This window comes from Camelus dromedarius, chromosome 11 (genome assembly GCF_036321535.1).
Source record: "Camelus dromedarius isolate mCamDro1 chromosome 11, mCamDro1.pat, whole genome shotgun sequence".
Taxonomy (NCBI): Eukaryota; Metazoa; Chordata; class Mammalia; order Artiodactyla; family Camelidae; genus Camelus; species Camelus dromedarius.
Window position 1 is genome coordinate 63,660,514 of NC_087446.1, and position 27,050 is coordinate 63,687,563.

The window sequence follows — 27,050 nt, forward strand, 5'->3', positions numbered from 1 at the left end:
CTATAGAAGATGAAAAGCATTTTTAAACACCTGTAAACAGGACTTACCTGCATGAGGTATGGTTATTAACCCTAATGCATGGATTTTCCTTGCTTCTGCTTTTGAAGTCCATGATGCTGAACTAGCAGAGTATTTTGTTGATGTGTCCCTTCATGGTGTCATGCAGGTGGTCCCCCTAGGGTGGGATGGAGAAGGACCAGTAATACACTGGGCAGGATATCGTGTCTGGTGTGAAAGCGATGATCATGGCTTATGCTGGGAGGAAAAGAGTAAAGGGAGCATTAATTTAGAGCCTTTATAGTTATGGTCAACAGACATGACAGAATTTCATTTTCAGCAGTAGATTTTTTTTTAAGATTCAGAAAACTTAATTCTTTCCTGTAAACTGGATATAGCTAGTGAATATCTTAAAATCTTTGAGCAACTGCTTTAAAGTAGAGTAGTTACTTTACTTTTAGTCTTTAACCTAAGGGAATATCCAGAAGTCCAGTGGCAGTTCAAATGCAAGGGCCTGATCCTTGCCTATTACATTTTTTAAGTACAGTAAGTATAACTGTAGACTACGGTACTGTGGATAACTGAAGAGCTGCTTGGATATGTTATATGTAATTTATATTTTCAAAAATTAGAAATATGAAAATCAATCAACCTTGGAGATCTATTTGGTATAATTTAATCTTTAATAATGTACATTTAGATAGCCCTTTTGTATATATAACACTTATGAAAATAAGTTGGCTTTATATAACTCCTTTGTAGATAAATGATTAAAAATTTGTTTTTTTATCATTTGCTTCTTAAAAATAGAATATTAATTGCATAAAATGTTTTTCTTCAAATTCATACATTTTTTTCTATACTATCTTGACTTGTTTAGATAAGTCAACCCATAGTCTGATTTATTTGAAACACTCAGTATTGCTTCTGTCTATTGCTTTATTAGAGAGCAAGAATTCTTTATTATTTCTAATAAAATATACTAGCAGGAAGCTATACTGGGATTGTTCCATTCACAGAGTCAAGCAATGATACCTGTTTTGTTAAATTGTCTAAGCCTCTCAACTTCCAAAAGATTACATAGACAAAGTTAAAAACGTCATAAATGATCGACTAACAAAATTTAGTGTGTTCCTTGATTAAAAGTATAAATATGGGTCAGTGTTAAATTCGGATGTAAAGTTCTTATGAATGACATGAGTTTTCTCCAAAATTCTTTAATTTGGGCTTTAAACCCTCCAGTAAAAAAACTGGTTTGAAGGAAGAGGAAAGTCGAGAATAGATTCAATCCAAATTCTATGGGAATAAACAAAGCTAAATGTTTCAGTCATTTTTTTTGAAGCAGAACAGATATGTTTTCTGCACCATATGATTTTAATAGTATTCATCTGAACATACGGTTTAGACACTGTGAGACCACAAACCAATAAGATCTCAGGCAAAGCAAGAAAAACAACTAAGGGGATTTTCTATTGCAAAATTTCCCCAAACTAGAACTGTAATAAGGAGAACAAGTCTGATGCCATATTGGATCTGTTCCTTTAGTTTTAAGCGCTGTGTCCTGTTTTCCAGGCTTAATCTTGCTGGCTCTGCACCTTTTGTAAAACAACGTTGCCTTTGGCCTGAATCTACAGGAAAGCCTATTCTTGGGGCTCTGACCTTTAAGGATGTTAGCACTTCTGCACTTAAGTAGAGATGGCAAGTTGCAAAATAGATAATAACCTATGTTTTGTTGGAGGTTTACAGGGACACCATAGCCTGACCCACATGGATGGCTGCAAGAACAAGGAATGCCTGCAGCAAGAAGTTTGCACAACCAACCACACCCCCTCCCCTTTTTAGTTTAAAAGGAGCCTGAATTCTGACTTGGGCAAGATAGTTCTCCAGGACGTTAGTCCCCCATCTTCTTGGTCTGCCAGCTTTCTGAAAGTTACTATTCCTTGCCCCAAAACCTCGTCTCCTGATTTATTTATTTATCACTGTTGTGCAGTGAGCAGAACAAGTTTGGCCTCAGTAACAGAACCAGCTTTGTCATTTCCTCTGATGTGAAGTCTCTCTGGGTGTACATGTGCTTGCCTGGTGGTGGTGGTGGTGGTAGACAAAAATATTTCAGTTCTCCTAGATTTCAATAGGCTAAAATTCCCTGTTACTTAATTCAACTCTAGACTTTTACAGAATCACCTGCAGATGTGCTTCTGGAAGCTACAAAAATTCCAACAAGGAAAATAATTCTATTGTCTCCTGACAAGATACTTTTCCTCAAAACTGAGCAGCTCTGAGACACACTGCAGGAGTACAGATAGATGCAGTGTGCTTCATTTCCCATGCTGTTCTGACACAATTTTCCACTTATATCAAAGTATATTAAAATCGGTCTTCAATAGCAGATGCTCTGGCATGATACAATGTCAATTCCACTTATTTATTGAGCTATAGCAGCTTTAGAATGATTCTATACCAAACTCCTGCCTGATGCCCTGTCTTCTCCCTGGTGGCTAATTCCTTCTTACTTCCTAAAAGTTCTCCTGTTATGGAAAGTTAGCCTTTACTGTGCACATTCGATTGGGAAGCCACAAATTAAATATGTGAGGGGATGACATACATATTTAATTCTTACTTATACATATATACAAGACCTGTCTTTTGGAAGATGTCACCTCCTAATGTGGGCAAGAGGAAGGTCTATAGTTCAATCAATGATCTAAAAGCAGTTTTCTAGGATATAATAAAGCAATGCTTGAGTTATAAGACAGAATAACTCGTGGATATGGATCAGTGGCACCAATCAGTGGGTGCACGTGTGTGCACACACATGCTCATGCACACGGAGCAGCCTTGGAGACACTCCATACCTCATCACCCTTAAGGTTAGGGTCAGGGTTAGGGTTAGGGTTTGTTGATATCTCCTGGTGGCTCTGGGGATGCAGCTGGTCCCCACCCTGGGGAGTCATGGCCCAGGGAGCAAGAGGCTGGCCACAGACACTGCATGAGGTGAGAGCACGAAGGTCTGAGGTGGCCACTGAAGGGGCTCAGGGGGCCCTGGTGGAGGGGTTCGCATGGCAGCTGGGGCAGACGCTGCAGGGGCTCCTGCGCCCAGGAGCCCAGAGCATGCAGACAGGCCCAGGCTCACGGGGCTGGGGCTCTGGCCTTACATCTCTCCGCACGCTGCTGCGGCCACACGGTGGCTGCCAAAGGCTTTGGAAGTCTTGTTAAAAAACTGCCTCTCTCCTTGTACAGATGAGAATTTTTTTAAATAAATGCACTCCTCATCCCAGCTCAGAGGGAACTTTCATGAGCTGATTTGACTCAGTGTGTGTGTGCCAGGCCCAGCTGTGAAAGGGGAGCAGGACCCGAGGCCTCTGACATGAGCAATGGCCTGGGGGGTGGCAGCAACGGCTACGCTTGGCTGGGGACAGAGTCTGGGGGGCCGGGGGCCAGGACACCTGAGTACTTGGTGAGTGGAAGGAAGAGACTTCTTCGCTTCTCTTCCCACTCTCCTCTGGGGGGCGCTGTAGTCGGAGGAGGTGGAGGAAAGCAGGCACTGCACATGCCTGGATCTCAGGGTAAGCTCATCATTCTGGATTCAAAAGTTCATCTGCCCAGTGTGGGATTTCCTCCGAGTAGAGCAGTTGTCTGCATGTTCTCCTGATACTCGGGTCTGTGCATGTGAAAACAGGAAATCAGGAGGAGTCCCAGAGATTTCCATTAAACAGTACTGTGAACAGCTTGCCGATGCATTCAGTCGGGGGAAGTCAAACTGATTATCTCTGTTTTCCCTAAAATCCATGCGAATTAACAGCATATTTAAGGGAACTCATGGGGTAAAACCGCCCTTCCAATATCTTCCCCTAAGAAACTATTCAAGCGTTCAGAGAGATTAATCGACAGTGAAGCTGATGGGAGAAACAATAAATGGTTGTACTTATGTACTGGTTTGATCCTGCGCTCTGCTAATCTATTTCAGCATATAAATTAATAATAAGAGGCAGTGGGATAAAAACAATTCCCCTATTTCTCCAAACTGAAATAAGCTCCCAGCTCTCAATATTTTACTTCAAAGTAGAATTGCACTAAATTGTCATTTCTATGGTTTGTAGTGAAAAAGCATGACTGACCAAAATAAGAGAAGGGTTATCAGAAATAACCAATCTTTTTCTTGAATATGGTACAGCATTTCTTTCATATAATCCTAAAAACCCAACTCATCAAATAAAAGGCCATAAAGTCCAAGAAAAGAAACTCAGATGAGATTTATCTTTCCCTGATCAATGGTGACTGGTGAGTCTCTGTCACACGTGCACTGTCATAAATACTGGGACTCAAAAGATCCCTAAATGGTGAAGGTTTCAATTTAAACCAAGAAAATTACATGGGAAAAGAACTTCTGAAGGATATCTAAATTCAGATAGATAAGGCCCACTGATATCAGCAAAGCTATGACGAACCATCGGGGTTTCTCAGAGAAGTGCCCGTGCATCCCAGCAGCTCAGAGCAAGGGCCCTGGAGCGAAACTGCTGGCTTCGCCCCAGCTCCACCCAGACCAGCTCTGTGACCTTGGGTAACTCAACCTCCTACACTTGCGTTTCCCAATCAACAAAATAACAAACCCAACTTTTTTTAGAGCAGTGGTTCTCAGAACTTCTGGTCTCAGAACCCCTTTACAACTTACAAAAAAATTCATGATAACCCCAAAATTCTTGTTTATGTGAGTTACAGATTCCTATATTCATATTAGAAAGCAAAACTGGGAACTTTTAATATATTTATTAATTAATTTAAAATAATAACATTAAAGTTATTGTATGTTATCATAAAAAATTTTTTGAAAAATAACTTTATTATCCCCAACCAAAAATATTACTGAAAAGAGTGGCAAGAGTTTCATATTTTTTTCCAAATTTCTCCAATGTCTGGCTTAATAAAACAAAACTAGATTCTCAGATATGCTTTTGCATTTAGTCTTTTGCAATTATGTTGCTTCAAATTGAGGGATATGAAAAAATCCAGCCTCCCACAGATGAGTAGTTGGAAAAGGGAGTGTTTTAGCAGCCTTTTCAGGTAATTGTGACTATTCTTGATATTGCACCACAACTGAATGAATGGTAGTTTCAGAAGGGTGAGTTGCAATGAGGAATGTGATCACAGATCATCTTTTTCACTCACTAAAGAGTAAAGCTTCAAACTATACGGAAACAATTAGCAACAACAGTAACAATAAACAAGACTACCCTAAAATTAAAGAAGTGTTTTCCTTAGTTTAGTGCGCACAATGGCTGCTGCAGACCACCTCACCTCTCACTACTTCACACTATTCAGAGAAGCTGCTAGTGCAGATAAATAAACTCGGGCAGCTTCTTCCTTTTTATCAAAACAGCCAATCGATGAAGAAAGTTACTAGGAACATTATTTTGCCTTAGTGTCCTGGCTGCAAAGTTCAATAGGTTTTGGGTGATCTCTTGGGTTCTGTTATATTAGTGTACAATTTTACAGAACATAGGAATTTTTCAGGATCACATATATGGAATAGTAAGAAAAACACATTATTCAGGTAATAATAAATGCTATAGAAAAAATATGAGAGGAAATAGAATTGGAGGAAGAGGCTGCAGTTTTACGAGGAAGAAAAGGGAGGTTTCATGGTGAAGGTGGCACTGGGTGAGGATCAGAAGGAGCTAAGGAAGGGAGTCACGCACTTGGCAATAGAGAGCATTCCAGGCAGCAGGAAAAGTGAGAACAATGGCTTGACGTGCAAGTGAGCCTGGTGTGTCCCAGGAATGGCAGGAGGACCTAGGAAAAGCTGAGCACAAAGCACAGCCAACTGGTTTTTGACAAAGGTGAAAAATAAATTCCACGGAGCAACTGAAACTGGAACCTTTAAACAAGTGGTGATGGAGAAACTAAACATCCAGAGACAAAAAGATGAACCTCTACTCAACCTTCACATTTTACAGTAAAAATTAACTCAAAATGGATCATGAATTTAGGTGTAAAACTATAAATCTCTTATTTAAAAAGTAGGACAAAATTTTTAAAATCTAGAGTTAGGCAGAGAGTCTTACACCTGACACCAAAAGCACAACACAGAAAAGGAAAAAAAAAAATGACAAATTGAACCTTATGAAAATTGAAAACTTTTCTGCAAAAGTCCCTCTGCAGAGGATGAAAACACTTGCATACCTTAGGAGAAAATATGTCCAAACCATGTACATGAGAAAGGAATAGTACCTAACACATATAAAAAACCCTAAAAAGTAACAGTACAAAACGAACAATCCAAATAGAAACTGGGCAAAAGATATGAACAGACATTTCACCGAAGAGGGTCTACAGATGGCAAGTATGCAAGTGAAGAAATTCAACATCATTAACCATCAGAAAAATGCAAACTAAAACCACAGTGAGTTATCAGTACACATCTATCAAAACAGCTAAATTCAAAAATTGTGACAACACTAAATGCTGATGATGTAAGAAAAAAAAACTGACTCACTCAACCATTGCTGTAGAAACAAAGTAATACAGCCATTCCAGAAAACAGTTTGGCAGTTTCTGCTAAAAATTAGATGTATAACTACCGTGCAACCCAGTAACTGCACTCTTGAGCATTCATTGCAAAGTAATGAAGACAGAGTCACACAAAAACCTGGACGAGATGTTAACAGCAGCTCTAGTGATAACAGCCCCAAACTGGATACCATCCAGATGTTCTTCAAAAAGTGAACAGTTTTGCAAACCATCATCTGTCCTGGCATACTACTCCGTAATAAAAAGGAACACACTATGCATATGCACCACAACCTGGATGAATCACAGAGAATTCTGCCAAATGAAAATCTAATCCCCAGCGGTCACATATGATCCATTTATACAACATTCTTGAAATGACAAAACTACACAAAGGGAAAACAAATTAGTGGTTCCTAGGGTCAGGGATTTGTCAATGAAAGGGCAACATGAGGGACCTTTGTCGTGATATAAATGTTCTGTCTTGGTGGCATCAGTGTCAGGACCCTGGCTGTAACAGAGAACAATAACTCTGCAACATATTACCCCTGAGTCAACGGTATAGGGCCCCCAGCTCCTCTCTGTATGATGTGTAAGAACTCCATGTGAATCTACAATTACCTCAAAATCAAAAAATTTGATTAAAACAAATGCTCTGTTAAGATAATGAATATGAAAGCCACAAAGTAAGAGGAAATATTCTGGTGACATACATGAAGAGACTTATAGCCAGATTATATAAGGAATGCCTACTACTACATGATAAGATGAAAAGGTATAAATAAAATGAACAAAAGACTTGAAAAGCACTTCACAGAGGAAGAAATACAAATAGCTAATGAGCAGACAGGAAAGTGTGTAATGTTATCTGACAGTAGGAACTATAATGGCCAAACTGAAAAAGACAGACACCAAACGTGGACAAATATGTCACAACTGCAACCTTCCCCCTCCTCACTGGTCAGAGTGTAAAACCAGCACAGCCACCTGAGTAGAAGTTTTGGCAATTTCTTATAAAATTAAGCACCTACTCAATGACCCAGAGATTCCAAGTCTAGATATTTATTCAAGAGAAAAGAAAGCAAATGTCCACATGAATAATTTTACATGGACAGTCACAGTAGGGTTAATTATAACACCCTAAACTGGAAACAACAGAGATGCACATCACCGAAAATGAGCAAATTGGTAAATTCAACACTGTGGAGGAATTTCAGATATTATACTGGGTGAAAGAAGCCAGACACAAAATTGCCCATATTGTATGATTCCCTTACTATGAAATTTAAGCACAGGTAAAATCAATCTATGTACAAAGAGATCAGAAAAATGGTTGCTTACAGGGATGGAGACTGACTGGAATGGACCTAAAGAAATTTGATACGGTGACAGAAATGTTCCAGTTCCAGACTGAGGTGGTGGTGGCATGAGTTTATACATCTGTCAAGACTCACCAAATTGTAAACTTGATATCTGTGAATTTATAAATTTTACCTCAAAAGTCCTTAAGGCAGCCATCTATCTGTCATCTCAGAAATAGAGACAATCCTTTCTCAGTTACTGCCTCAAACTGCTTTAAGGCAATGACTGATGGCCACTCTGGGGGTCACCAGCACTTTGAGACACACCCTCCTGAACTGCCATGCTAATGAGATTGCCTAGAGCTCCTGAATTTCCAGTTCTCCCATTGCTGTTTAACCCTTTACATGTCTTACTTCCCAATCACATGGAGTCAACAAGGTTATAGCTTCTATTCATGCTGCCAGTACTACTACCAACCTGACAATGATAGAGCATCTACTGCGTACCAAGGAAGGAATGTTTGAACAAATAATATCTCAGATATCCCCACAACAACCCCATCAGATGGGTCATATTTTTAAATGCCCATTATACAGGTAAAAAAACTAAGACAGAATGTGGTTAGGTAATTCAGTCTAGATCACATAGTAATTAGTAGGGTTAAGGTCAAATACCACTGTCCCTAACTTATTCCACCACCATACAGTTGGCTCATCGCCCTTCTGGTTCCAATGTAAGCCAAAAGTGGGTAGAAATATAATTGCATGATTAAACATCAACCTTAGGGTTGGCAAGCTTTAAATCAGGCAGATTGGCTCATGTTTCTGTTTCAAAATCCATAAAATGTACACACAAACATGCCCCTCACCCCAGACGAAGCTATGTGCAGGAAAGCATTAACACAACAGCAGTCAAAGATCATCAGTGCCGTAGCCAAATGCTTCCTGCAGGGAGAGTCCAGTGGACAGGGCAAACTGAGGCATCAAAATGAGTATATATAATTTCCTATAAGCCAAATTACATAAACTCACCTATCCTACAGAAAAACCACTATTACGTAGCTGATTGAAAACTTACATCATTCAGGCAAGATGAAAAAACAAACAAAACAAAACAAAACACAACTGGGAGAAAATTGGCTGCATCTGACTCCAATCTTCTGAGAGTTGCTGAGAACAAATTGTAACTCACTGTGGTGGCAAAAAGGGTATTTTCCATGTTACTAACCACCAGTTTTTCAAACTAAAGCAAGTACAGATGAAATCAAACAAAATGATCTCTCTACACATAAACCTATTAGGAAACGATGAAATTCTAAACTCTAAAACAAAGATGACTTTGCTTTATCTCGAATTACATTTTCTCACTGTTAATGAGAATCACGAATGTACGCTTGACTTAAAAACTCCTCTCTCGCCATGATTGCAAACTTTATAAAAGCAAGAACTGAAATTTCTAATAGCTGTGTTATCTCTGTCACAGTAAGAACTTGTCCTTACACTCAACAGTGTATTTAAGCTAATAAGCACAGGAAACATGTTCAGCAGCATCAGTCATTAGGAAAATGAAAATCAGAATCATAGTGAGAAGACCTGTTCCAGGCCACCCACTGCAATGGCTATAATCAAAAAGACAAGTAAGAACAAGTGTTGGTGCAGTGACCGTGCTGGGATGAGCTCTCTCCCCGCTGCCTGCCTCCACTCCCCGCCTGCCTGTGGGGGGAAGAGGGGCGGGAGGGCACCAACTCTGGATTACTCATCCCCCCTGGCTAGTTTTCACCTCCACCCCAAGTATACTGATAAGCAATGAGTTGAAAAACCCTGGGCCATACCAGCCAGTGTTCCAAAAGCATACAGTAAACATATGCTTTCAAATTGCCAGATAAAACATTGAAGATGAGGTCATCTCAGCTGCTTCTGAAGTTGTGACTTAACCAAGTTCTTTTTTGTCTAAGAGCAGTGACATTTACCTAAACAGGGCTTCCACAGCAGGAGGCCCCCAGCTCCAGCAGCGTGCTGTGCACCACACAATGGCCTGGAAAGGAATGTCTGGTCGCAGCTCAGAAAGAAACCAGAACACCAAGATAAGCAAACAGAGGATAAAACCCCAGCTTAGGAAAAAATAAATAAGCTTCACTGGGCAGAATCATCAGCAGCCACACACAAACAGCATCATTAAAATGTCACAAGGATGACCAGGAGGTAGGAAGGAAGAAAAGGGCAGTGAGCGGAGTTACAACTACCCGGACTATTAAAAGGCCTAAAAAGAGAAGGCAATTCCTTAGATCTGCAAGGCTTAAACCTTGGGTGCACCTCCTCATTTTGCAAGGATTCTGTTGTTCTGAAATGTCTGCATGTAAGGGGGACTGGCAATTATATTCAAAACGGCATGCAATCTTTTTACGACAGATAGCTGACATTTTACAGTAAGACATCGTTTTGATTTCAAACTGTTGGGTGATTCTTATAATGACTTAAGGAGCTGTAAGGAAATAAAGTATCAGCAGGTGATCAGTCAAATACTAAGAAATTCCTCACTCCACAGGCAGTAATCAGGTTGAAATACTTCCGCCATTACTTCCAAAAATAGAGCCGGCAGTAATATGCAGGCCTTCCCAATTTCAAAACTATAATTTCCACAAATGGTAAAAATACATTAGTTTCTGCATGAAACCATTGTGAAGGATAAGCTGGGCTGGTCTAACAAGATAACTCACAGGTCTAGGAATGTGAAGGACAGGCTGGGCTGGGCTAACAAGATAACTCACAAGTCTAAGTATTGGAATACTGATCTGAGTTCTGCTGGACTAACTTGTAAATCTAAGTTAATTAGTGTTGGTTTGCTGTTTATGTTTTTTTGGTAGCCAGCTGGGTTTTCAAAGATACATATCTGGCTTTGGAATGTTGGTTTGCTGCCTTCCTGCCTCCACTTTTGTGATGATAATGCTGCTAAAGCTGTTCCATGCCTATTGGCCGAATACCCCAAGCTTGTACTTTACCCTATAAAACCTCATGCGCACGTCTTGGAGGTGCTCAGAGCTTCGGAGCAGAAGCCCCTCTGAGCCCGCCGGCGTAATACATCTGAGTACTCCAACCCTCCGAGTGGTGCTTGTTTCTTGACTGGTCTGTCGTTTCCATAACACCATCAATAGACTTGTTTCTGATCTGTGTCAGGGCAACTAAGAAAAATAGCTTGGGGGAAATTTATTTAAATTGGTGCTTTTCAAACTTTGGAACCCATCCTCCGCTTATTAAATCCCATCTGATATGCTTACTAAAGTTTAAGAATCACTCATTTAAAGATTTTCCTCTCTTTGCACAAATTTTGCAAACATTTAAAAAAATGAGTTTCATGTTTGAAATACAAAAAAAAAAAAAAAAAGCCATCAATATAAGTACATCCCAACACGTCCGTGTGCAAAGATCACCAACAGCTTCCAGCTGTTAGAATTAGATTCAGTTCTGCAATATTTTTTTAATACCAGCATAGTACAACAGTTTTCTCATGTGCCACATCAACCACTAGAAAAGATGTCAGGAAAATTCAGATCCTCACCATTTTGGTCAGGGTTGCCTGACACTATCACACATAGGGCAGAGGATTCCAACCAACCCAGCTTGTTCCCGAAAAGAGGGGAATGAGAGTCTGAGCAGGTTAAGACTCCCAACATTTCCTCCACTAAATGATCTGGAAGAAGTCACAGGGCAAAAGGGGTTTGGTTGTTTTGGGTTTTTTAAATATATTTTATTGCCAATAATATTTGTGATGAAATTCAGTTTATTGACCTCAAGAAAGAGCACATTATAAAGCAAAAAACTTGTGTTTAAAAAAAAAACTCATGTTACCTAATTTTCAGCTATTAAAATACTAAACTATGAATTTTAAGTTGCTACAAAGGATCAATCTACATAGAAACATACCACTATTTATGTTCCACACTTGTGATCCCACAGAGAACAGCAAAGTTAAAGATGTAGATGACCACTGGCTTTCTGACTATAATACAGTGATACTAGATTTAAGTAATTTTCAAAGGTCAGGAGTTGGCCAAAACCAACCAGCCAACCATATCAAGGTGACACAAAGTGGCAAATGTCTACATTCTTGTCTGACATTTATCCTCAATCATTGAGTGACTTCATACCTGAACCACAGTCCTACCTGCATATGCATGCTTCACTTCAAATGTTGTTAAATGTACTTTACCCTTGTGCATTTGATCTAGCTCTCTGAGAGCTAAGACCCAAGTCCCATTTTTCCACAGCTAAGACCCCAATTTGGAATGTAGAGGAGGTGATTTTGGAATGAGTTGTCTAAACATGAAGGTCTTGGTGTTTGGTCCATTCCCAGTGAGAATCCTGTCATTACCTACACACTGACTTCCTCACTCCTGCTGCTCAGTCTCTTTCTACCTGAATCCTTCATGTTCCCAAGTGCTAAGCTGAATCCCCAGACTCTAACACGACCTGCCTGCTTGTATCCCCACTAAACTGCTATTTAAGCTGATCTCCTAGATTCTCCTCTGTCTTAGCACTTGCCTGTTTGTACTTCACTCCTTTCTTCAGCTTTCAGTTTCTTTCTTCTTGAAGTACATCTTTTAGTAGTTCCTTCTGCAAATCTCTTCAAGCGATCAACTTCATCCTTATCTACAAAGCTTTCATTTCACTTTTACTCTTGAATATTACTTCATATGGATATAGAATGCCAGGTTGGAGTTTGTTTCTCCTCCAAAGCACTCTGAAGATATATTCGATCATCTTCTGTTACCAAAATGTCTTCCAGTCTAGACAATGGCTTTCCTCAAGTTGCTTCTTTCTTGGTTCTTGTGTTTCATCTACAACATGTCTAGGTATGGATTTATTTTTATTTATCCTCCTCAGGGTTTGCTTTGCTTCTTAGACCTGAGAACTCAAGCCTTGCATTTATTATGGAACTCTCTCAGCCACTGTATCTTTGGATAGTATCTCTCTCACTCTATTTCCTCTTTCTGGAAGCTCACAGAAGGTAATATTGAACTTTCTCAAACTACAGTTCATGAGTTTTAACCACTCATTTTCCATCTCTTTATCCATCAGTACTGTATTCCAAGCAACTTCCTCAGAACTCCTCAATGACTAATAGTTTTCAATTATACCTAGTCAGCTGTTTAACCTGTCCATCAAGGTTGAGGTTTCTAGGAATTCTATTTGGCTCCTTTCCAAATCTCTGTGTTACTTTTCCTAATCCGTGACATTCTTTCATTGCAGTCTTACCCTCTTTGTCTCTAGTAATTTCAACTCAATGGTTTCTGTCCTGTGTCCCAGGATCACCACCTGGAGTACCAATTCTCCTATATACAACATCTGCCAAGTCTCCTTTGGAGTGATTCGTTTCCTTGTGTGGCTGACAATATTTCATTGCAGGGTTATCTTTAGCATGAGTTGTCTCTTCAAGAGTCCTAGGTTGTTCATCTGCTCTGCAGGACAGTTTCACACTTAATTTCTGAGGGCTCCATTGGTCCCTGTAGTTCTGGACCCGATTTTGTGCTAAATTCTCAGTTTGAGGGTTAGCTGCCCTGTAAGCAATGTTAAATTTTAACCTATATTGTGAAGTACAGCTTTTCTCTTTTTTTTATTCCTAATTATGCACAACTCCAGGAAGATAGCATGTTTTTTTGCACTTCCTCAGCCCAGTGCACAAGGTTTTTCTAGTCTTTTCACAGATAAGACACCCTTTGAGGTTTTACACAGGAGGACCTCAACTCCATCTTCCTTCTTTATGCAGACCTAAAGCCATGTTCCTTCATGAGACCTTCAGGACCAAGCTCTTGGGGTCTACACCCAGATCTGAAACCACCACAGGCCTTGAGCTCCCAATTATACCTTCACTTTGAATTCTCTCTTCACTTCTGGCACTTGGGACCTCCTGGTTTATCAGACTCAGGGATGCCTTTGTCCTTGCTAAATTTTTGTCCACAGTTTCGATGTGTCCACAGCAAGGGTGGAAATAGAAGTCCTCTGTATCAGCTCTGGCAGCAGTGTTGCTAGAAGCCTCCAGTAGTCACAACATACGAAACTGTGAAATGATCACTTCAGAGAATTGTGATGATTACTTACCATTTTGCCAGATGACAACAGCCTGTTTTTTTTTCAGTCTTGAGAACAGTTTTCAAATTGGAAAAAATAAATACTCCCAAGGCATTTTAAGGTCATTTTGTCACTACACACTTCAAATGTCTTCATAGTTCTTTTCTTGCTTGAGAATTTTAACAGTATGAGAAAAACACACCTGTTGACTCCATTTTCTCCCTACCCATTCATTCTGTAATCAGCTTCAATCTGCTTTATAGTCCTACAACTTTAGTCCAATTATACTCAAGAAGATTAACATTTCCCACCTAATCAACAAATCCAGTGGCCTTTTCTTGGTCCTTGTATTAAATTCACTCCCACCAACCCAACCTCTTCCTTCTTCAATTCATGCCATGTTAATATTACTATACTGTAGTCATGACAACTGTTCACACTGTTTGCACTTCCCATTCCTTCCTACAGTGGCTCATTAATACCTAGTATTATGAGAAAAGGCAAAATGAATGAGGCATGATTCCTGTTCACAGAAGTGTAAACAACAATACCACCGCCTAGCACTTACTGGATGCATACCGTGTACTTGGTAAGGTACTGAACACCTTATCTGTGATCATATCAATTGATCCTCACAGTAGCTGTGTGAAGTAGGTACAATTATGAAGTAGGTACAATTGTACAATTATACTTCAGGGATGAGAAATAACACTGAAAGTTTAAGTAGCCAACCCAAGGGAAGCATAGCAAGCTTTTATGAGTCAGCTTTATTTGATGCCAAGCCCATCCTCTTAAACAACTTGCAATAGTGCCTATACAAATATTTATACCAAAAGCCAAAAACTCTCCTCTGATTGCAAAACTCGTATCTAAACACCATCTTAACAGCTCTGCCTGGATGCCTCAAAGGTACCTCCCATTAATACATTCAAAACCAAAATTACAATCATACCGCCCAAACTGAGGTGGTCTAACCTCAGTGAATGACTGCCCTAATCAACCCATCATGCAAGTCAGAAACCTGGACATCGCCTTAGACATATTCTCTCTCACCCTCAATATCCAACCGAGTTCTGTCCCTGTGTGCCTACTTCTGCCCTCGCTATCTCCAACACTACCACCCTGGCCCAAGCTACTTCTTCCTCTTACCCCAACTGCTGATACAGTCGAACTCGTCTACAGTCATTTGTTCTGGTTTCTTCCAAACTATTTGAAATTTTGCAACCAAAATGCTTTTTTCTTCTCAAAATTATGCTTTTAAAATACAAACCTGACCATTCTACAAATTTCACAAGCAAGCAATAGGAATGCAAAGACTGGTGATAGCCGAGATTCAGATACAAAGAGAAAGGTGATCTCAGTGAGAGTCAAGTAGGACATTAAAGAGAGAGAGAGAGAGAGAGAGAGAGAGAGAGAGAGAGAGAGAGAGAGAGAGAGAGAGAGAGAGAAAATCCATCCAGATGTAAAACAAAGAAGAAGAAGGAGGAGGAGGAAGAGGACCTGAGCATAGAAATGGAAGCAAACAGATGATGACAAAGAGGACAGCACCTTAGGGGTTCCCAATATTTGGCTCTCGTTATTCCTGACCTGGGGCTGACTCCTTAGTTTGCCGAGTTTCAAGGTATTATTCTTGTGTGATATCCCAAGATGTCGCCAATGAAATCCCCTTTTTCTTAAGCAGCTCAGGCTGAGTTTCTAGTTTGCAACCAAGAGAGTCTTATCTAAGAAAGAAAAAACCCTTAGAAGAGCCAAGACAACACACTTAGAAAAAGGGGACATGCCTACAAGGTGAAAAATAAAACAAATTCCTCATAAAGTAAAAACACCTTTGGCCAGAAACTATATAAATATGTTCAATGTTTGTAAACTCACGTGTCTCCTCCTTTTAAAGGTGTTACATAAAATGCTGGAGGAAAAGAGCCATGTTTTCTTTTATGTTCTGCAAATCATCACAGCTATAGTAGAGCTAAATGCTAAATTTAAAATAATTAGTAGTAAAAGCATGACTGTACAAAAACATAAATCACAAAGTTGCATCCTTGGAAACCCACTCCCTCTGGGAACAGTTTATTCATACACTTGTGTAAATAAAGTGTCATTTTTCTAGTAATACTTTACCACTACTCTATTTCCTGGTTGTGATTTGCATTGTAAGGTATTATAAACTCATCCTACTCATAGCTAAGAATTTTATATATTGCACAAGTACTCTGAAAAGCACTATACCATGGAAGGGAAAAAAACAGCTATGGAAACTAGGGATTACATCGTATATAAACACCTTTTCTGTTGCCATCTGTGATGGATGGATGGATGGATTGAAGGGTGAGTGGGTGGATGGGTGGGTGGATGGGTGGTTCTAAAGACAGATAGACATTAAAAAAGGATTGGGAAAAATGCAGCAAAATGTTAATGCTGGTCATAGGTGACTTTTTCATTAAAAATTCTAAGAATTCTAAGCTGAATATGTTTCACATTAAATTAAATAACAAGTAAACTAAACCAAGTTATGTTTTAATGTGGAGGTGGTATTAGCAGCCCTCGCCTCCGACATGAGGCATGAACAGCATTTGTCCAACTCACACTGGGAGATGCTGGGAATTTTCAGTCATGCTGCATCTTGCTACAGCTGCATCCTTTCTCTTTCCTCTACCTTCTTTTCCTCTCAAAAACCATCACAACTGAGTCAGCCTCCCGGCCCAGTTGGCATCATTCTGGGACCAACAGTGGCACCAAAGAACATTTGGTGGAAGGACCAAGAATCACAAAATTTGAGAGCTGGAAGGGGCTTCAGAAACCATCTCATCCAAGACAGTTACTCTCCGTCATCAGCTGGAAGAGCAAGAAGTGAGCGACGGAACATCCCGCTTTACCATAATCAGCCATTAAGAGCCTCTCAACCATGAGGTTGTCTGAATCATTTTCAAAGCTGTTTGTGTTTTCAGGTGTACTGTTTCCATAAATCTGCTACCCGGTGTGGGAAGCAAGGATGGGGAGGACGTGGTTTAACAGCAACACACAAAAGAGAAGGCTCCTGGCTGCTCTCAGGCTGCCTGTGAGCTCTGCAGGGGGTCGGCTCCATGTGCTGGTGGTCCTGGGCTGCTGTGGGGTCAACACAGTGTGCAGAGAGCAGGACAAGCTGGCCGGCGCAGGGCCAGCCTGGCCATGGTTGAAGCAATGTGTTCAGTTCCTGGTGGTGCAGATGGAGCTGAGGCTGCTGTGAGCCACGTGGTACCTGGGGATGACCGGGTTGCACTCTCTGGGATCCAGTGGGTTGATGTCACAGTTCTCATAGTCAAAGGTTCTGTTCCATAAGTGCTTTGCCAGCTGAAATGTTATCTTCCGTTGTGCGAGTGTGACTTCTCTTCTGTGCCAGACGTAAACTTCGCTCCCAAAATCAAACACCAGTACCTGGGAAAACGGCCCTGGAACACCTGTTAACATCCAGGACAGGCTTTAGTGGAATCAGAGTCCCTAGGGACAGGGAGTTGAGTGGGTGATGGCGCCAATCCTAAGGGAGCATTTAATACCAACACAGAAAGTTCTGGCTGCCCGGCACTGCCCACCAAGCCAGCCTCTGCCCTGTGGTGTGATTTCTGTCTTGTTGTCCTAAATGCCCAAGTTAATGTCTCCCCCTTTGAACACTCAAGCCACCTCAGAATTCAGACTCATAAGAGTTATTTAAGCACATCTTCCTCCTTCCCCTCCCTCCCATCCCGCCTTCCTTCTTTTCTCTCTCCCTCCCTCTCTCCTTTGTCATTCATTCACTTAGATTATAAGGCCACTTCATACGGCCTCAAGGACCGAGTGATGCCTTCTCTCTCCAATTCCAAGTCCATACTGGACACACTGAGTAGGCCACCTCTTCTCCACCTGGCTGTGCCTGTCTTAGGTTGTCCTCCTCTGAGGATCTTACCCGTCGTTGGCTAGCCAGCCATCCATGCTGGACACATTGAGTAGGCCATCTCTGGTCCAGCCAGCTGTGCCTGTCTTAGGTTGTCCTCCTCTGAGGATCTTACCCGTCGTTGGCTATCCAGCTGTCCATGCTGGACACATTGAGTACACCATCTCTTGTCCATCCAGCTGTGCCTGTCTTAGGTTGTCCTCCTCTGAGGATCTTACCCGTCATTGGCTATCCAGCCATCCATACTGGACACACTGAGTAGGCCATCTGTGGTCCAGCCAGCTGTGCCTGTCTTAGGTTGTCCTCCTCTGAGGATCTTACCCGTCATTTGCTATCCAGCTGTCCATACTGGACACATTCAGCAGGCCATCTCTTGTCCAGCTGGCTGTGCCTGTCTTAGGTTGTCCTCCTCTGAGGATCTTACCTGTCATTGGCTATGGGGATGTCCATACTGGACACACTGAGTAGGCCACCTCTTCTCCAGCTGGCTGTGCCTGTCTTAGGTTGTCCTCCTCTGAGGATCTTACCTGTCATTGGCTATCCAGCTGTCCATGCTGGACACATTGAGTAGGCATCTCTTATCCAGCCAGCTACCTGACATATCCCACAGCTTGTTTATCAGTTCAGCCTATGGCTGCTTCTCTACAGCCTTCAGGCAGGGCCTACAGTTTCCTGATAGCCAGTTGTTCCCTAATATCAACAACCACCCATCACTTATACTTTTCTTGCCTTTTGCCTTTTGCATTTATACCTCAGGACACTGGCTCAACTCACCTTCCAGAAATTGAACTTGCCTGTCCTCCACTCTGATACCTCAAAGAGACCTCAGCTTTGTCTCAAGACTCAGCTGTCTCTACCATCTGACATCTCTTGATCTAGCCAGGGATAAAAATCCCAACTGTGACATTTAGAAATGGGATAAAGGTGGGAAGGATGATAAAGCTGGAGAAAGGAATTAACATTTGTTTTTCCCCCACTATGTGCCTGGCTCTGGGCCTGGCCCTGACACATCAGATCTTTCAATTCTACTTCTGAAGAACACCAGGGAGGCTGGAGATGATAATTCCACTATCTGTGACTTTGGGTTAGGAAATAACTCTCTCCATCCAGATCCCAAGTGTTTTCATTCATGAAAACTAATCCACTTCCTTGAATTACTGATTTTCAGTTGCAGGTCTGAGAACTGATGAATATCTGTAATGAAAATTTGACCCATCTACAACAAAATAAGAAAAATAAGGGCAACAAAACGCATTTATCCATAGGCTAAAATAGTCTATGTAAAGGGTTATCCTTTGTTCTGAGACCACAGTGGAACAATATGTTAAGATGGAGTAAAGTGATTCCTTATTGGAAAAATTGCATACAGCCAAAATTATCCTTCAAAATTTCTTATGAAGTTACAAAAATGAAGTCCAAGCCAATGACAGCCTAATTTTCCTACAGCATGGAATAGATTGCTAACCTTATGGTTGAGTGTATCTGATGAAATAATTGGGCTTCGTTTAAGTGTCATGATGTTTTTAAAAACAAACCTCTTAAAGACCTGAATGGCACATAGCTGAGGGACATGGGACTGTAGACTCAGGGGAACAGAAGATTCACTGTACACCCAGGCCTGCTAGGAGAAGGGAAGATCCACACCTTCCATGCCTTCATCAGTCCAGAGTACATGCTCAGTAAGTGGAACCAAAACAGCTGACAGACTGTCCCACACTCTTTAAGGTGTGTACTTTTGAACGTATATGGTTGAAGAGAAGTCACAAAAGTTAAATGGCTGTATGACACTTTGTCCTTCCATTGTTGTCTTTTAGTTTTTGGTGGGGGAAAAAAAAAACAAAAAAATCTTCCTTTCATGACATGAGGTTGAGATCAAATAAAACTTTTAGTAAAAAAGGAATTGGAAAAATAAAACATTGGCAGTCTTGTATCAGTCTCCAAACCCTTTTAAAGGATACTTGTTTGTGAAATTCAGATCTCTGAATCTGCAAGTTTTAAACTTAATATTAGAATAGTAAACAGCTGCCATAGGAAACAGAGAGGGGGAAAGTTGCAGCCAATATCCTAAGGTCAAACCTGGATTCCTAAAGAAACAATCCATCTAAAGACTTTTTTTTCAAAAGTGCTGAATTTAAACACCATTACTTTTAACCTATTTTTCTAACTTTCCATGGTTCCTTCTCATAGCATAGTTGAAAATTTAGCAAAAGAATACATTTACCGTGTCAAAATCTAGTTCTCACCCCACTCAGATAAACCTACTGCACTCCACCTCAAACTCCACATCTAGCCCCTCAGCCAAAACCTCAGAGTCATTCTTGTATGTTCCTTCTCCTTCACCCACTTCCAATCCAACAGAGAATCTTGCCCATTCTCTCCTTAAACCGGATCCAGATTCCAACACCTGCTCACCATCTCCAACCCACCAGGGACTGTGCAGATTATCACAACAGCTTCCTCAATGGCCTTGCTGGTTCAACCCTTGTCTACTGTCAGCACAGCAGCCTCAGCACTTCTACTAATGCTTAAGTTAGATCAACATTTATCTGCTCAAAACCTAAAAGTGGCTCCACATCATTCAGAATCCCAAGTTCTTACTCTGGCCAACAAGAGGGACTTGACCCATGTATCTCACTTACTTCTCTGACCTCATCTCTTGCTGTTACTGTTTTATGAACTTGGGAGAGTGTCTGGCAGAAGGCAGCTGTTAGACAATGGGTATCGGGCTCTGTTATCACTAGCGTTATTTCCATTACTGCTACTGCTACTCCCAGCACTGTTTTGTCACCCACCACTTGCTCCCCTCCAGCCACACCACCTTTCTTGCTGCCCCCAAACACACAAAGTGGAGTTCTGCCTTTACACTCTGCACTTACTCTTCCCCTTGACAAGAACACCCTTTTCCCCAGATATCATCCAGACCTTTCCAGGCTATCTGCAGGACTTCCTCACTCACCACCTTCAGCTCAAATACTTACTCACTCAGTACATCCTTCTCTGACCACTCTATTTTAAAATTGCAACTGCTCCCTCTAACCATGACACCCCATCCCCTTTCCTTGTTTAATTGTTTTCCTTACAGCAACTACCACCTTCTAGTATAATATATAATATCTATTTTTTGTTGTTTATACTTTGTCTCTATATATTTTAACATAAGTTCCAAGAGGGTAGTGATTTTGTACATTTTGTTTACTTCTGTATACTGGCTAGTAGATAATAAATATTTGTTGAACAAATAACATTCAATTATTATATTCAGATCATCAAAAACCACTAAGAATTTACTGAATTTAATATCTATTCATGATATTTTTAAAACTCCTTAGAAAACTAGAAATATTAGAGTATTCTCTCAATCAGACAAAGGTAGCTTTAAAAAAATTCTACAGGTAAGGTAACATTTAATAGTGAAATATTACATTCCTTCCCCCAATGCTAAGAATTTAACAAGGATATCCACTCTCACCATTTCTATTCAATATGGCAGTGGAGGTCTGAGCTAATGAAATAAGTCAAAAAGAAAAAAAGGCATTAATATTATCAAAGATGAAGTTAAACTGTTTTATTCAAAGATGATGACTGTCCATGTAGAAAATCCAAAAGAATCTATAAAATGTTAGGACTAGTGAGTGAATTTAACAGTATCACAGGGTATAAAGTCAACACCCGAATATTCATTTTACTTTTAAAGACTAACAAACACTTGAAATATAAAATTTTAAAATATTTATATCCTCAAAAAATTAAACACAGGATTACCATATGATTCAGTAATTCCACCTCACATGTGTAAACAAAAGGATTGGAAATAGAGACTTGAACAGGTATCTGTACACCAATCTTCATGGCAGCATTATTCATAATAAACAAAAGATGAAAATAATGTCCATCTATACATGACTGGATAAGCAAAATGTGGTATTATATATAGTAGAGTATTATTATACAGTCTGAGAAAGGAATGAAATTATGACACGTGCTACATCATGGACAGGTGTTAAAGGCACTGTGCTAAGTGAAATAAAGCAGAAGGAAAAATATTGTATGATTCCATGTATATGAGGTGCATAAAACAGTCAAATCATACAGACAGAAAGTAGAATGGTAGTTTCCAGGGCTAAGCAAGGGAATGGAGAACTATTATTTAATGGATACAGAGTTTAAATGTAGGATGATAAAAAAGTTCTGGAGCTGGAGAGCAGTGACGGTTGCACAACAATGTGGATGTACTTAATGCCACTGAACTATACATTCAAAAATGGTTAGAATGGTGTATTTTGCATTATATATAGTATCACAATAAAAAATATCATTTATAAAATCATCAAATGCCTAGGAATAAAATTAATAAAAGATGTGCAAATCCTCCACCCTAAAAACTAAAAACATGGCTGAGAGAATTTTCTAAAGACATGCATAAATGGAGAGAATTACATTTATGATTAGAAAGACTCTATTATTAAGATGTCAAGTCTGCCCAAGTTGATCTATAGATTCAATGCCATCTCCATCAAAACCCCTTGATTTTTGCCTTTGAGTTTGCATTTTCCATGGAGCTGCTTTTTCAATAAACAGGCTGATTATAAAATTTACACAAAAAGCAAAAGATCTAAAAAGCCAAAACAATGTTGAAGAAGGAGGAAGAGGAGGAGGAGGAGGATGAAAAGGAGTAAGAAGATGAAAAAGGAGAAGAATTTACACTACCATGTTTTGAAACATACTCTAAAGCTATAGTAATTAAGAGCAAGTAGTACTGGCATAAGAATAGACAAGAAGGCCAATGGGGACAGAATAGAAAGTCCAAAAATACACCCAGACAATATGACCATCTGATTTTCAACAAGACACCAATGGAATTCAGCAGGGGAAAGAAAACTCTTTTCCATATAGTATGGGAGTAACTGAGTGCCTTTATTACTCCACACTGTACACACTCCCCCAAAATTAATTCTCAATGGACATGGATCTAATACTTAAATGCAATGGCTAAAACAATAAAGCTTTTTGGAGGAAACCCTAGAATGATGTATTTGGGAACTGTGGCAAAGATTTCTTAGTTAAGATGCAAAAAGCACTAATTATAAAGTGGAAAAAATATGATAATAGACTTCATCAAAAGGCAAAACTTTTATTCATCAGAAACACCATTAAGAGAGTGAAAAGGCAATCTATCGACTAGTAGAAAACAATCATATTACATATATTTAACAAAGGATCTGTATTAAAAATACATAAAGAATTACTACAAATCAACAGTAAAAAGATAATCATAAAAATAGAAGAATGAAAAATACTCAACATCATTAGTTATCAAGGGAAATAAATTAAACCACAGTGAGATATTAAGAGATCCTCCCAGAAGGACAAAATCTAAAAGACTGGTGATGCCAAGTGTTGGTGAGGACACAGGGAAGTGGGAACTTTGGTACACTACTTGTAAAATGGCATCCTGTGTTTGGAAAACTGGTTAGCAGTTGCTAACAAAACTGAACTTACACTTAAATTAAGCAGTCTCACTCATATGACAAAGAGAAGTTAGTCTATATGTCCACAAAAAAAGTGTACAGAAATGTTCACAGCAGCTTTATTCACAAACAAAAAATGGTAAGTGCACCAATGACCATCAACAGCAGAATGAATATGATACAAAGGAACAAGCTATTACTGCACACAGAAGAACCTCAAACACATTCTGCTAAATGAAAGAAGCCAGCATCAAAGGTTGCATATGTATGATTTATATGACATTCTGGGAAAGGTAGAACACTAGGGATGGAGAACAGATCACTGGTTGCCAGGATCTTTTGTGGGGAGGAGCATTTGGATTCTAACAGGAGATTTGGGGGCTGTATCCTGACCATGGTGGTGGTTACAGGAATCTATTATGTGTTAAAACTCACAGAAATGTATACGTAGAAAAACAATGAATTCAACTGTATGTAAATTTAAGACTATTTACATCTAGTGAAAGGAACCAGACACATTTCTATGCAAGAAAGCATAGTGTACAAGTCCTTTTACCTAATGCTGAAAAACAGACCAAACCTACCTATGGGGAAATAACTCAAAAGAGTGGTTAAATTGGGGTCGTGATATGAATGAGAAAGGGAACTTTCCATGGTGAAGGAAAGGTTCTAAATTTTTACCTGTGTGGCAGTCACATGGCTATTGATGTCATTGAGCTTTATACTTAGATTTGTTCACATTACCCCAGGAAATTGTTGCAAAAATTTTTTCATCTTGACAGGCATGTGATTATGAAGAGAATGCTCAAAACTTTTTATTTTCCCACAACTGAACTTCAACTGATACACTTAAGTCCTTAAGTTTTTGAGCATTAAGCCTTCTTTCTGCCAGGAAATTAGGTACCTAAAGGAGCTTCTTAATTCTGTCCAATATTAAGTCAGAAGCCAAAGCCACCGGCTCCAGATCTCTAACTTCTTCACTTATTACTAAAAACAGCCTTAGGGGCCAGGGAGCCTGGACTTTCCCTGCACTTTTATGAGACTTTCCTCCATCTTAGCTGAATTAACTCAAAATCTATATGTGACTCAGTCAAACTGTTATGAATCCAATAAGAAGACGTTTCCATTCTGGGTTAGAGGCACAAGAAAAATGCTATAATATTTAAAAAAAAAACCCCTCACATCTCCCATAAAAGGTGTATTAATTCCTCTTTGAGTTTTACCAAACAAAAGATGTTTAAATCTCGACTTAAAAGGACGTCAAAGCAACACTTCATTGTCAGTATGCAAAATCTAGAAAATAATGCAGCAAGAAAGCACTAGCCTTCGGATTAGCTATTATATAGACTACTTTCTTTCACCCTCTCAATTCATAGCCCCCATGGGAGTTTATTAATGTAAGGCTAAGTTCACGTTAATTAAGCTTAACTGCCCTTGACCACTTAAACAGCTAATCCATAAAAAACGCAGCTGCTTTTGGACGGATAGATTTATCTATCCGAAATCTATGTATTCATACATAGGTATCTCTATGTACTTGTGTATATAGAGATATGTAATTACTGAAAATTTTTTTCTTTATTTTAACATTTCCATTGCTTCAGCCAGACTGCATTAGCATCATGCACCATTCATGGATAAATGGTAAAGCACTGCCATTCACGTGTGCTGTCCTTCCCATGTGGAAGAAAACTGAAATAAAGCTGCAGCATCAACCATGTGAGTTTGAACCTCCCCTTGAGCAGTGGGTAGTTTTCACACATCTTCTGAAGCCAAGTCCCTGGACTCCCAAGCCTTAAACTGCTAAGCAAAGTCAAGTGGAGTGTCCGTGCCAACGATGAGAGAGCCTGACACAAAGAAGTATCAGCTGTTCATCACTGTTTCATGTCCACCTGGACCTCCCATTTAGCTTTATCATTTTTCCTGCAGCCACCTCAAGCCAACCACTCAGATCGAATCACTATGGCAACTCGTGAATGCCTTCCGCTCCATAAGATGACTGCTTCTCCCCAGGTGCTTTGTTTACCAGACTGTTTAACAAACAGCAGGCAACTGGGAATGAGCCTGGGAAGACATGGCTGGGATGAGGGGCCTGCGGTGACCCCTTCGCACACCCACCCACGGTGGCATTGCACACTGCGGCCCCCAGGCACCTCACCTGAGGCCGTGGATGGGATGCTGAGGCCCTGGCAGTGCTCTGTGTGGCAACAATTCACTGTAAAGAGGCAGCACCGCGTTGATCCCCGAGGAAAGTAAGTGCTAAACGTTTGAGTCACAGTGAGGACAGGACCGCTTTGTTGAATAACCTTAGACTACTTGTCTGGGCTTCGACTCCCACAGTCCTGTGAAAATGTCCCAAAGATGCAAAGATAAGTCACCTTCAGGACATGTTCCCTTGTATGTGGGAGACAGTGAAAGTCTCCCTCCTTTTCATTCATGACAGCAGCCCTTTCAGGTCCTTAAACAAGGGAATGAGATTTTTTTTTTAAGCCCAGTAGGAAAGGAAGGAGGAGAAGGAATTCTGATATAGTGCACATGACCTGGAACAGCAAGAGCGAAGCTGGGCAGATCGTGGTCCCTGGGGAGGCCATGGGCAGTACACCCATGCCCCCCCAAGTGGGAGAAGAGGGGACTGAGAGCTTCCATGGGCCCATAACCCCCTCACTTCACTACATGGAGTCAGTAGTTGGGAGACGTTGCCCTTCTGTGGTCCCTAACTGGACACTGATGCTGTCACAGACACCATGGGGATCATCACAAAGTCCTGGGCAAGGGAACACTTAGGTCCCAGATCAATGCCCATTTCACTTCCATCTTCCACAGAACACAAAGCACTGAAGAAACCAAGGTGCTTCCACAGTATGTGTCTTCACGGATCAGATTTTCCTTTTCCTCTAAAACAGTTAATCCCAAGCATCCCCACTCCCTCCTCTTCCTCCTGCAATGGGACGTGCCCGGGCTTGACAGAGAAAAAACACAGGATGTGGGCCATGCCATAAGAATCTCCACATCTCCTGCAGAAACACATCGACAGACTGTCCTGAGTTGGTGATGGGAATGCTGAATCTGGAAGCTAAATGGGATACCCTAGTCCAGGGCCTGTCCAGCCTCAGCAGAAGTCATCTCGCTTACATGACAGGGACAGACACACTAGTGCACACCCCTCGAGGGGCCAGGCCATCTATCCCTGGTGTATGCTCAGCCATGAGGACAGGCTACTGGGCAGTTTTGGTTTGAAACCTAACGTGTCCTCCCCAGGCCTTGGGACCCTGGTGCTGGCCCCTTACCAGTCACCTCCCTGGGGAAGCAGAAAAAAGGCATCTGGGTGCAGAGTCTAGAGGAGCACACACCAGGGTCAAAAATAATTTCCTCAAAATGTACAGGGGCCCAGCTGGTCTCAATTAAAAATATATCTGGAAGCCAGAGATCTTGATCTCAAACAGATATAGGAGTATAAAAAGAGCTTTTAGCACATATGATCTAGTGTATACTAAGGAATAAATGCTTTTGTTAATACAAGTAACTGTTAAGGATATATACATATATAAAATATATACTATGTACATATATATACTAAAAAACTTTTTATGTAATAAAAATACATCATGTATCATGCAAATACATTGAAGCATGTATTACATATTTACTTTCATTTTGTGTCAATCATAAATTTCTAGGCTTAGCTTACCTGAAAAGTGAGAAAAAAAGTCATAAAACTCTAAAAAATAGAGTTACTAAAAGTAACTCAAACCTTGTGCTTATCCAATATAACCACACACACACAAAAAATACAAATTTGCATTACACACT

At 40.4% G+C, this 27,050-nt stretch overlaps 2 long non-coding RNA genes across 3 annotated transcripts in view; one reads left to right on the forward strand and one right to left on the reverse strand.

The window, feature by feature from the left end:
* LOC135322408 (uncharacterized) overlaps nucleotides 1-27,050 on the forward strand; it is a 109,166-nt gene that overhangs the window by 71,218 nt on the left and 10,898 nt on the right. The gene's annotated exons all lie outside the window — the stretch shown is intronic.
* LOC116150253 (uncharacterized) overlaps nucleotides 1-27,050 on the reverse strand; it is a 116,607-nt gene that overhangs the window by 44,719 nt on the left and 44,838 nt on the right. For both annotated transcript variants that reach the window (XR_010382965.1, XR_010382966.1), the window contains exon 3: nucleotides 48-255. This is a non-coding gene — a long non-coding RNA (uncharacterized LOC116150253). The remainder of the gene's footprint in view (nucleotides 1-47; nucleotides 256-27,050) is intronic.